This window comes from Carcharhinus amblyrhynchos, chromosome 8, assembly GCF_965287045.1.
Source record: "Carcharhinus amblyrhynchos chromosome 8, sCarAmb.v2.hapA, whole genome shotgun sequence".
NCBI lineage: Eukaryota > Metazoa > Chordata > Chondrichthyes > Carcharhiniformes > Carcharhinidae > Carcharhinus > Carcharhinus amblyrhynchos.
This window is the reverse complement of record NC_137331.1, coordinates 77097818-77110548: the sequence shown is the minus strand read 5'-3', so window position 1 is coordinate 77110548 and position 12731 is coordinate 77097818. Positions and strand designations below refer to the sequence as shown.

At 44.9% G+C, this 12731-nt stretch overlaps 1 protein-coding gene across 2 annotated transcripts in view; it reads left to right on the top strand.

Moving 5' to 3' along the window:
• colec12 (collectin sub-family member 12) overlaps window positions 1–12731 on the top strand; it is a 159610-nt gene that overhangs the window by 93077 nt on the left and 53802 nt on the right. The window lies entirely within an intron of this gene.

Sequence of the window (12731 nt, the reverse complement as noted above, 5' to 3'; positions counted from 1 at the left end):
TTCTAAGATTTGAATGTACGATTAAAGTAAGTCCCTCCACCTTGCAAAAGCTGTGCATCAATTCTCAGATGCTTTTTCCTACTTCTCCTGGCACCCAACCACCGAACATCAAGCCATTGTTTCCAGGACAGTTACTGATCTTGCCTCCTCTTGGAACTTCCTTCCATAGCCTCCACTCATTGTCCCCCACTTTTACCTCCTTCCCAAAATTCACAAACAGCATTGTCCTTTCAGACTCATCGGGCCCGATTTTACCATCGCGTTGCACCCATTTTTGGGTGCAAAAACTTGGTAGAGTCGGGCATGATGCAAGTAGTGCGATCTATGCCCGCCTCCGCGTCAGTTCCCCCTTTACCGAGGGCCAAAAATGGCTGCCATCAGGAATGCACCCGAAACGGGCGCAACATTAATTTAACTGCATTTGCATGCATTTAAAATGACTTAATGGGTGGTATGCCCAAACTTACTGGCACTTCCCCATTTATCACTGCATTCACCCATCCAGAATCAGCGTGATCAGGTCAAATGGCTCTGGTGGGGGAAGGGAAAAAGTCAGATGGCTGTCTGGAGGGGGTGAGGAAGGCGGGTCAGATGGTTCCCTGACTCAGATCGTGGGGGAATGGGGCCTGCTGGGGGGCAGGAGGGGCAGGGACAGGAAGGTCCGTGCCACTCTGTGTGTGATCAGTAAGTAGGAACAGGGCGTCTGCTGCCACTCTGCGTGTGATTGGTGGAGGGGAAGGGGAGAGGTCCGTGATCGGTCTGAGTGGCAGGGGTTGGGGGAGATAAGGGGGTCAGTTATGTTGTGCAGTGGGATAATGTCTGTGGGGGCCAGGAGAAGGCATTATCCTGCCCGACAGCAATGTGATGGGAGTGTTTTTCTTTTTTTTTACTGCGCATGTGCAGTTGGAGGTGCCAATTGGAGTCGCAGGACTTCGGGTATGAAAAGTCCCACCCACAGGCTTCTGCAGCGCGATTCAGAATCACTGCTATTTTTGGCGCCTGAGAACGGGTCTAAACGTCAGATCTGAAACACTCCCAGTTTCAAGTCCGCCCAGCACTTAGAATTAAAATGGTAGAATAGGGCCCATCATAGCTGCCTGTTCCTGCCCACTGAACTCATTTCTTTCTATTTTGACTCTATCCTCTCTCCTCTAGTCCAGTCTATTCCCACCTACATTTGTGAATCCTCAAATGATAGGCCAGTCAATAAATTTAAATCCTGTCAAGTCTTTAATCCATTATAAAAACAAACATTTATATTCATAGACCCACATCAAAAATAATTAATGCATTTATAACTGCTTGGAGCTGTCGATCAAACTGTTACCTTACAGACCCCACTGTGACAATGATAAGTTGTAGAAACAGTCAAGCAGTAATATTACCATAATGATAGCCCTGAGGCTTGTCAACAAACAGCTTTGAAATTGCAAGCACCATTTTTTCAATTCAGAGATATGGCAAGCTGTTTTTTAACCCCAAGATTTAAACAGCAGGCAATTTAAATAACTTGACAGCTTGGCACTTTCCACAGACCTTATCCATCTTTTAGACACATTCACATTTACTCTTAAAAGTTGTAAATCACACAGTACAGAGAACAAAGCTCTTTGCAGTGAAAATAGGGTCTGTTTGAACTCAGCACCGAGATCAGTGATGACTTAGCTCTAATTTTAAGATTATGCTGTCTTGTTTCCAGTTTGTTTTTTTTTTGTTCATGTGATGTAGATGCCACTGGCTAGTCCAGCATTTATTGCCCATCTCTAATTTCCCATCCCTAATTGCCCTTGAGAAACTGTAGTGAGCTGCCTTCTTGAACTGCTGCAATCCATTTGTTGTAGGAACGCCGGAAGTGCTGACAGGAAGGAGTTCCAGGATTTTGGCCCAGCAACAATGAAGTAATGGCAACGTAAACAGGATGGTGTGTGATTTGGGGGAACTTGCATGTAGTAATGTCTCATTCACCTGCTCCCCTTATCCCTCAAGGCAGTGGAGGTCACGGATTTGGAAGGTGCTCTTTGTCGAAGGAGCCTTGTTGAGTTACGGCAGTGCATCTTGTAGATGGAACACTGCTGCTTCTGTGCACCAGTGGTGAAGAAGAGTGCATATTGAATGTGGAGGTTGGGATGCCAATCACATGGGCTGCTTTCCCCTGGATGGTTTTGAGCTCCTTAATTGTTGAGGAGCTGCACTTATCCAGCCAAGTGGAGAATATTCCATCACACTCCTGACTTGTGTCTTGTAGATGGTGGAGTGGTTTTTGGGCAATGGGAGGTGAGATTCTGTCTGGAGAATTCCAAGTCTCTGACCTGCCCTTGTAGCCACTATATTTATATGTCTGCCCCAGTTCAGCTTCTAGTCAATAGTAACTCTCAGGATGTTGATACTGGAGAACATAACAATGGTAATGCCATTTAATGTCATAGGGAGATGGCTAAATTCTCTCTTGTTGGAGATGGTTATTGCCAGGCACCTGTGTGGTATGAATGTTACTTGCCACTTGTCAGTCCAAGCCTAGGTATTGTCTAGGACTTGTTGCATTTAGACATAGACTGTTTCAGTATCTGAAGAATCGAGAATGATGCTCAACATTGTGCATTCATCAGCGAACATCCCCACTTCTTATCTTATGAGAGAGAGAAGATAATTGATGAAGAAACTGAAGAAGATTAGGCTTAGGGCACTGTCCTGAGGAACTCCTTCAGTGATGCCCTAGAACTGAGATGATTAACTTCCAATCACCACAACCACCTTTTTTCCCGAGGCATAAATGCTAACTTGAGGTCAAGTGCAGTCATTCTCACCTTGCCTCTTGAGTTCAACTCTTTTGTTCATGTTTGAATCAAGGCTGCAATGAGGTCAGGATCTGAGTGGCCCTGGCAGAATTCAGACTGAGCATCAGTGAGCAGGTTATTGATGAATAAGTGCTGCTTGATAGAACTGTCAAGGACATTTTTCGTTATTTTGTTGATGACTGTAAGTTGACCAATAAGGATATAATTAACCGGGTTGGATTTGTCCTATTTTTTGCGTACAGGACATACTGGGCAATTTTCAACATTGCTGGGTAAATGCCAGGTTGTAGCTGTATTAGAACAGCTTGGCTCAGGGCACAGTTAGTTCTGAACGACAAGTCTTTAGTACTATTGCCAAGATATTTTTAGGGCCCATAGCCTTCCAGTGCCTTCAGCTGTTTCTTGATATCACGTGGAATGAATTGAGTTGGCTGAAGGCTGACATCTGTGATGCTGCGGTCCTCTGGAGGAGGCTGAGATGCATCATCCATTTGGCACTTAGGCTGAAGCTGGTTGTAAATGATTCTACCTTGTAATCTGCATTGGGCTCCCCTCCATCATTTATGATGCAGCTATTTGTGGAGTTTCCTCCTCCAGTTAGCTGTTTAATTGGACACTGGATGTGGCAGGATTGCACAGAGCTGATCTGTTGGGTGCAGAATCACTTAGCTCTCAGCATGTCAATCTCATGCTGCTTTCACTGTCTATGGCATGCAAGTATTCCTGTGATGTAATTTCACCAGGTTGACAGCCTGGCGTTGCTCCTGGCACTCCCTCCTAAACTCTTCATTGAATTAGGGATGATCCCCCAGCTTGATGGTAATGGCAATGTAGGGGATATACCACACCATGAGATTACAACTTGTGGTTGGATACAATTGTGCTGCTGTAGTTGGCTCATAGCACCTCATGGATGCTCAGTTTTGAGTTGCTAGATCTATTTGAAGTCTATTATCTCTCATGAGGTAGTGCCATACAACACAATGGAAGGAATCCTCAATGTGAAGTTGGAACTTTGTTTCCACAAGGGCTGTGTGTGGTCACTCCTACCAATATTACTCACCTGATGAAGGAGCATCACTCCAAAAGCTCGTGATTCCAAATAAACCTGTTAGACTTTAACCTGGTGTTGTGAGACCCCACCCCAGTCCAACGCTGGCATCTCACATCATGCCTAACATGTCCAGATGAATATGTGCCAGGTAGATTGATGAAGACCAGGTCAAGTATGCTTTTCTCTCACCATCTGCTGCAGATCCAGTCTAGCAGCTCTGTCCTTTTGTGCTTGATCAGTCGTGGTGTGACCGAGCAAACGTCCACTCTTGGTGATGGACGTTAATATGCTAGAGTACATTATCTGCCCTTGTCACTCCCAGTGCATCTTCAGCGGGTGTTTAACATGGAGGAGTACTGATTCATCAACTGAGAAAGGGAGGGAGGTGCAGTAGGTGGTAATCATCAAGGGGTTGCCTTGTCCATATTTGACCTAATGCCATGAGTTTCTAAGATCCCGAGCTGATGATGACACTTCCCAGGACAACTCCGTCCTGGCTGTATGACCTGTTGGTAGGCAGGACATATCTATGGTTGCTGCTGCTGACGTTTAAGGTTTATTTATTAATGTCATAAGTAGGCTTATTAACGCTGCAATGAAGTTACTGTGAAAATCCCTTAGTTGCCACACTCGCCTGTCCAGATACACTGAGGGAGAATTTAGCATGGCCAATGAACCTAACCAGCACATCTTTCTGACTGTGGGGGGTAACCAGAGCACTTGGAGGAAACCCATGCAGACACCGGAAGAACATGCAGACTCACCACAGAGAGTGACCTAAGCTGGGAATCGAACCCGGGTCCCAGGCGCTATGAGACAGCAATGCTAACCACTGTGCCACTGCACTGCTCATGTCTGGGTCATTTGTCTGTAGGTTATCCATGATTCCAAGAGAATGACTATTTCAGGCTGTTGTTTTCCTAACCTGTGAGACAGGTCTCCAAACTTGGGCACAAACCCCTAGATTTTGGTAAGGAGGACTTTGCAAGGTTGACAGGGTTGGGTTTTCTGTTGTCATTTCCATTGCCTAGGTCAATGCCAGATAGTCTGTCTGGTTTCATTCCTTTTAGATTTTGTAGTGGTTTGTTGCAGCTGGTCATTGTAGTGAGTAGTTTGAGTCAGTCACCAAGCTGTAGGTTTTGGATCACATGTAGGCAGATCAGGTAAGGATGGCAGATTTCTTTCCCTAAAGGGCATGACTGTACCAGATTAGTTTTGTGGTCAAACTGTGGTGTTGTGGTCACCACTACTGAGATTAGCCTTCAGTCCCAGATTTAACATATTAATTTAAATTTCACCAAATTTCGCTTCGATGAGATTTGCATCCATGTCCCTAGACCATTACTTCTACATTCTAGGAGAGAGAAAAACACACACTGTGAGACAAGGAGAGAGAAAAAATAACATAACTGGAGAGGAAGGACAAAAAGAAAGAAACACACAATGAGGGAAAGAGAGAGAAGAACACAGTGGGAGGTCGAGAGAGCAATCACATTGCGGAAGGAGTAGTTAACCTGTGATGTTTGATGTTGTATAATGTGTATTTTTCCTAGAATTGGCCAGCTTTGGTTCTTGCTGTCTGAGGACTGCCCTTCTCCCTGAATCTGGACTTTTGCCAATTTGTCAGCGAGTCAGCAAATTGAATTTGGTTTGCTTTTGGTTCTATTTATTATTTTTGAATTTTTCTCTGCATTATACAAAGACTTACATTAGACAAAATCTTCAGTCAGTCATTAGTTACATTTATGATGTTTTTGTTGAATCAGTAATAATTCCTTGGTGTTTTTCATTGCAGTGACAACCTTAGAAATATGCAGGATTAGCATTGCTTATCATTTCTTTGTTCTTTGATTTATGTTGTTCATCTCATTATGAAACAATATGTCAAATGCTTTTTACACAAACAGCATTCTGTGGATGCTGGAATTTTGAAAGAACACAGAAAGTGCTGGAAATACTCAGCAGGCCAGCAATGTTAACAGGCTGGTTTTCAACTCAGGGTCAGGAGCCGGAACTGAGTTCTTTAGCTCCAGATTTAATTCCACACAGCATGTTTTAGGCACTTCCACGGGGTTTTTCAGATCTTTTGCCAATTAAAGACCAGTGAGTAGGCTGGCCACCTGGTGACAGCAGACAGGCTCATGATGCTGGAGGCCCTCCAATGCACTGTGATTGGCAGCCCTACCAGCTGAGACGAGAGCTGCTAAAGTGAGGAAAGATTGCAATGGACAAGTACCGGTGGGTCTGTTTAGATGTTTCAGAATGCCACAGTTACCTGGTCATGATTCTGGAGGGGCAACACACCTCCATGGGGACAGCCAGTGGCCACAGCTACCATTATTGGTCTGGTGGGAGTCCCCATCATGTGATCCTTCGAGCTCTTGCGCCCAGCATATGCTGCCCATCATGCTTTTATAGATATACGGGCATCAACCACTCGTAAGAAATGGGTGTGTTGTGAGTTCATTTATTTAAACTAGGCACATGAGAACAAATACGTGAGGAGAGGCGGCCTAGTGGTTAGCATTGCTGCCTCACAATGTCAGGGAGCCGGGTTCAATTCCAGGAGGGAGGCCCAATCATTCTCTGGTGGGGGGTGTGTGTGTGTGGGGGGGGAGAAGGCCGGTTATTTTCTGGTCAGGGGGGCGGAGGAGGAGGAAGGCCAGGTGGATCTCTGGTGGTGGTGGGGAGGGGGAAGGTAGGTGGGCCAGATTGTTCTCTGGTAGGGGGGAAGGGAGGAGACAGTGGGTCAGATGTATCCCTGGTGGGGGGGACGGAGGCCAGATGGTTATCTGGTAGTGGAGGAGGGAGGAGAAGGGAGGCCAGATGGATCTGTGGTTGGGGAGGGGGGAAAAGGTGGAGGGAGGCAGGCCAGATCATTTTCTGGGGGGCGCAGGGGGTCATGATCGGTCTGAGTAGTGGGGGGGGGGGCAGAGGTGGAGAGGTGGATAAGGGCAACAGTTATATGTGGGATGGGCTGATGTCTGTGGGGGCCATCGCTCCTGCTTTTCGCTCCCAGGCTGCTTTATCCACTTTCTGCAGCTCAGGAACGATGTGACACTGGGTTTGAGTAGTTCAAGGCTCCGATCAGAGCTACAGCATGTCGGGTGTGATAAGCCCCGCCCACAGCGCGATTCAGATTCACAATTTTTTTTCAGGCTGAGTGCATATGGGGGCACCTGAGAGCAGACTTCCAAGTCAGATCTGAATTGCGCCCAGATTCAACACTTAGAATCAAAATGGTAAAATCGGGCTGTACGATTCTTTGAGGTGATGACCTAGTGGTATTTTCACCAGACTATTAATCAGCCATGGCAGATGGTGGAATTTGAATCCCATAAAAAATATCTTGAATTAAGAATCTATCAATGATCATGAAACCATTGTCGATTGTCGTAAAATTCCATCTGGTTCATTAATGTCTTTTAGGGAAGGAACTCTGCTGTTCTAAGAACATAAGAAATAGGAGCAGGAGTAGGCCATCTAGCCCTTCGAGCCTGCCCCACCATTCAATAAGATCATGGCTGATCTGTCGTGGCTCAGTTCCACATTCCCACCCTCTCCCCATAACCCTTAATCCCCTCTCTTATCAAAAACCCCTCAACCCACGTCTTAAAAATATTTAGCAAGGCAGCCTCCACCACTTCAACGGGCAGAGAATTCCAGAGATTCACCACCCTTTGAGTGAAGAAGTTCCTCCTCAACTCCGTTCTAAACCGCCCCCCCTTTATCTTGAGGCTATGCCCCCTAGTCCTACTATCCTTTCTGAGCCGGAAGAGTCTCTCCACCTCTATCCTATCCGTCCCATTCATCATCTTATATGTCTCAATGAGATCTCCCCTCATTCTTCTAAACTCTAGCGAGTACAAGCCTAGTTTATTCAGCCTCTCCTCATAGCTCAACCCCCTCAACTCCGGTATCAGCCTAGTAAACCTCCTCTGCATTCCCTCCAAGGCCAAAATATCCTTGCGTAAGTACGGCGCCCAAAACTGCACACAGTACTCCAGCTGCGGCCTCACCAATGCCCTATACAGCCGCAGCAAGACCTCCCTACTTTTATATTCAATCCCCCTCGCTATGAAGGCCAGCATCCCATTCGCCTTCCTGACCACCCCCTCCAGTCTGTCGAGCACCGCCTCTCTAGTAACAATAATGTCATTCAGGCCCTCCACTCCTACCATCTTTCCATCGCTAACACCCGGCAAATTACTCACGTCCTCCTCCGTGAAGACCGAAACAAAAAAGTTATTCAGGGCCTCAGCCATTTCCCCATCCCCTGCCACTAAGTCCCCCCTCTCATCCTCTAAGGGTCCAATGTTCACCCTAGCCAGCCTCTTCCTTTTTATGTATTTATAAAAACTCTTGCTATCCTTTTTTATATTAAGCGCTGGCCCAGCTCCATAGTTTATCCTACCCTTCTTTATCAATTTCTTTGTCATTCTTTGTTGACATTTAAACCTCTCCCAACCCTCTTCTCGCCCACTGCTCTTAGCTACTCTAAATGCATCCGCTTTTAATTTAACACTTTCCTTCACCTCCTTCGTTATCCACAGCTGATTACCTCTCCTCCTCCGAACCTTTTTAACCATCGGAATAAATTTCTGCTGAGCACCAAGAAAGATCTCCTTAAAGATCCTCCACTGTTCCTCAGTAGACCTACCTTAGCAGACCTTCCATAAAGGCATGTTAGAATGCTGCCGACATTGTGGACTGGAAATTACAGCCAGCAGAGGAACAGCAATTGACAATAACTTGCCTCACTAGGCTGTCTGCACCTTGCCAGCAGAGAGTCGATCTGACCTAGATTCGCCCTCATTCAAAATGGCCCAAGGCCAGGATCATGGCAGTGAACCAGCATAGAGGCCAATGGCACCCATCCCTTCTGCCCCTGATCCTGACCTTCATGCACATCCAGCCCAACATTTCAGCTAGATGACCTCTCGCCTGATGATGAAGAGAGAACTCTGTTGCTCCCTCCACAAATGTTACCTGACCTGCTGTGCATTCCAACATTTTGTTTTGAAGTCAAATATTTTATTCTGAACTTGGTGATAATGAGACATTCAACTGATGTAAATGCTTGTAATTTGAAGACAGGTTTCACATGTTCAAATGTCATCATTAAACATCACAAGTGATGTAACACTATCAAATGCCATGTGACATAATCAAACATCACATACCATCAAGTCTCCAGGAATATATCAAGCCAGAGTTGGCAATACCACTTCCACCACTCGATTTCATTGTGCTTTGAGGCATCAATATGCAGTGCACACACGCTGCCTTTGCTCCATGTTGCTGAGTTTTTCTCATGAGATTGCTGGTATTTTACATGCTGATTGTAATCAATGTGTTTCTTAGCAATCTCAGCTGCACTCCTTGAGGGGAGGAGGGAGCGGAGGAGTGATACAAACAACCCTGCAACTAAGTGCAAGACCAAACAGACTGTTTTGCTGCAATGAATAAGCCCTTCCATTGCTTGAATGGTTGATTCTTTGAAAAGATCGCCTGAATGTGATTTGGTGTGGTTAGTGTTTTGAACTGTTGCCCTAATATGTACTGCCTAAAGAATGGAATAATTTGCAAAATAAGTGACAATCAACAACAGATGGAACATTCGCAGTAGCTTTGCAGTGTTACTGTAAGCCTACTTGTGACTAATAAATAAACTTTACTTTACTTTTTACTTTAATGCACAGTGGGTGCGTTCACAGGCAGTGGGGCGGGGGGGGAGGTGGTGGGTGACCTTGTGATCAGGCAGGATGAAGATTCCATTGCCTACTTGGCTTCCTCCAATAAAGTGCATGGTGGGAAGACTTGTGAGTGACCTTCCTGTCCAGATGTCAATTGGTTGGTTTTAGTGAGCAGTTAAATACCAATGCTGGCAGGTGGAATTGTCAATCAGGGAGATTATCGAATAAGTTGCTTGAGGCTTGGTAGGGAGAGGGTCCCTTGTTCAGAGGCACTTAATGCCTGCTCGAGGCACAGAGGGACAAGGGACCTGGCCTTGGGATGTTGGGTGGGTGCTTGCTGAGAGCCACGTCCTGGCAGTTTCTTCAGACACTATCCTCCTCTACCCTGCTTGCCAGCAACCCCTAAATGGGTGACAGAATTTGTGTTTTCTGCTCTGCTGTCGTTGAGGACACTAACACACTGTCAACGCCTTAAACTGATGGAATAGAGGCATTCTTTGCTGCACTGTTGTGGCCATCACTTCTGCCTTTTTTTAAAATTGGTGGTATCGGTGAGTCTTTTATTTGGATTTTTTTTAGGTATGCTGAACAGTGTGGTTGTAAAGTACTGCAGAAATATTCAGAGGAAGCCAAGTAGGCGGCAACAGCCACCACTCTTTGTGGTGCTGCTAGTAATGGTGAAGCCCCAACCTCTGTTTGCCGGCAGCTCTCGGGAGCTGAAACTTTGCCCTAAAGAGGGAAGCCCTGGAGGTTAATCCCCACCACCTGTGAAGGTGGGTACCCCAGGTATAGGGTTCCTGCTACTAATAGGGGCTTAATTCCCTTGTTGTTCCTGGAGATCAGATTGGCAGGAGTGCTGCTGGTTTTGGTGGCAGACATCAAATCGGCTACTGCCCTCATTAAATTCCACCCAACATTTTGTCACAGGCAGAATGTATTTTTTTGTTTATTGCCTGCAATAAGTATGTTTTGCATGACTAAGTGTATCTTTTTTTCACCTTAGGAGTATGTATTCCAAGTAACTAAGTCAGCAGGGAGCTTTTGTGAGTTTAAAATTAACGTTATTTATTCTCACACGCTTAGAATGTGAATTAACGTGAATTAATACAGTGAATAGAAAAGTACAAAAACTGGATACTAATAACCCAGTCTCTGATTTATAGTTTCTGGTCTCCCATGTGGCGGGTTGATTGAATGGATTTGATGATTTAAAGTTGAAGTGAGGGTCATGTAAAACAAATGGTTCACAGCAACTTGCAAAGTTTCTTCTAGTTGAATATCTCAGTGGTTAGTTCTGTGGTGTTCTTTGGAACTGGTTAAGTACTTTGGTTGCTTGATGTCCTGCAGCTAGTTTCAGAGTCTGGTTCTCAGACTGGCTAATGACTATTAGACCTGCTGGATCCTAGGATAATATGGGTTTAGTTGAGGGTTTCATAAGGGTTTAGAACCAGCTTCCATCTCACAACACTTCTGAAGCTTATCTAGTCTAGTTTGGATCGGGGAGGCCATCATGCTACAGTGGGAATTGAGGGCAGTCATTGTGTTTTGATCTTCCTTTTGTCCAACATGAAATATGGAGACAGGCAATCAGAAAACTCCATAGAAATTCCATCCTTAAACAATGAGATGTGTGAATTTTACAAAAGGCTGAGGTATCCTCACCTATGTCCTTATTAATTAGATATTTATCAGAGACCTGATACTGTTTGTAGCCCAAATGCCCAAAGTCAAATGATTTGCACCAGCCATATTAACAGCTTGTGTGTACCCAATTTTTAGAAGTATTGATTGTAGGTTTTTAATGTGACATGCCTGAACTGACGTTTCAGTCTCGTATGCTGGAGTTCATGTGCTTGACATAAGCAGAAGGGCACAATTCCAGGAGTAGTTTTGCAATTTGAGAAAACCAAGAGTCATGACTGAAGGAGGGCAGACAAAGGCCAAGTGGGAACAGCTGCTGCAAGTAGCATTCTGCATAGGGAACTAATAATGACAAGACAGCAAGTCCCTGCCTACTATAGACTCTTAATTTTTTATAAGATACGCCAACCTAGAAAACTAGAAAATCTAATCATTGTAAATAATCTGAGAACTCAAATGAGAGCCTTTGATGAGCGAAAACAAATAGTTAAATTAAAAATGACGCAGGATGTAGAGTTGTAAATTAAACTGTGGATCAACTCACTATCACCTGAACTATATAAGCAATGTTATTGATTATTAATGTTGGACTTGCAAGATAATGCAATGATAATCCTAAGGAATGGAGCATGTAGCAACATGCACCAGTCCAGAGGGAAAAAAATTCTTTCCATACTCCAGTTCTTAAGTCTACTTCAGTTCTGTCTTTCGGGGCAAGGTAATTTATTATGTTGATTTACATCGAATGTGCAACACAGAAGCAGGCCATTTGGTTCATGTCAGCGTTAGTGGTCCAAGCAGCCTCCCCTCATATCTCTTCATCTAACCCATAACTTTTTCTTTCCCCTGTGTTTATTTAGCTTCCCTGTAAATGCATTTGGTGCATTTGTTCCTTTCACCTCACTCACTCCTTGTGAGAGTGAGTTCCACATGCTAATCGCTCCTTGAAGGAGTTATTTCTGAATCACAGGTGGGTTTAATTAATGACGATCTTATATCTAAGGTCCTTAGTTTTGGGTCTAAAGTTTTGGGCCTAAGGTTTTGCTCATGAGTTGGGAGTGGAGAATCAGGAAAACTCCTGACTCTGCAAACCCAAGAGAAAGTGTCCCGAATGGTCAGATTTTTGTTCTGGGGTGGATGAGGGGTCAGATATTAAAAAGGAGCCCCCCTGAAAAAATTTTGGAAGTAACCACAGGGTCTGCCGAGTGCAGAGGCAGTTTGCATGAATGGCCAGACTTGGTGCTCCAGGAAATTGGAGTGGAATTTTACAAGATTGTTTCTAAGTGTTCAGCTAGCGTGAGAATGGGAGAGTTCCTGGTCTGTTTTTTGGGCACATTTTCATGTCCAATCTTAGGCACTTAGTCAGTGAAAAAATGGTGCAGGTAGTGGACTGGGCTTAATTCACCAGTAAGAAGTCTGACAACACCAGGTTTAAGTCCAACCGAATTATTTGATAGTAAACTCACAAGTTTTCAAGGTTTGCCTCTTCGTCGGGTGAATGGAGAGTTCTGGCCTCAGAGCATATAACAGCACAGACAGTTTACA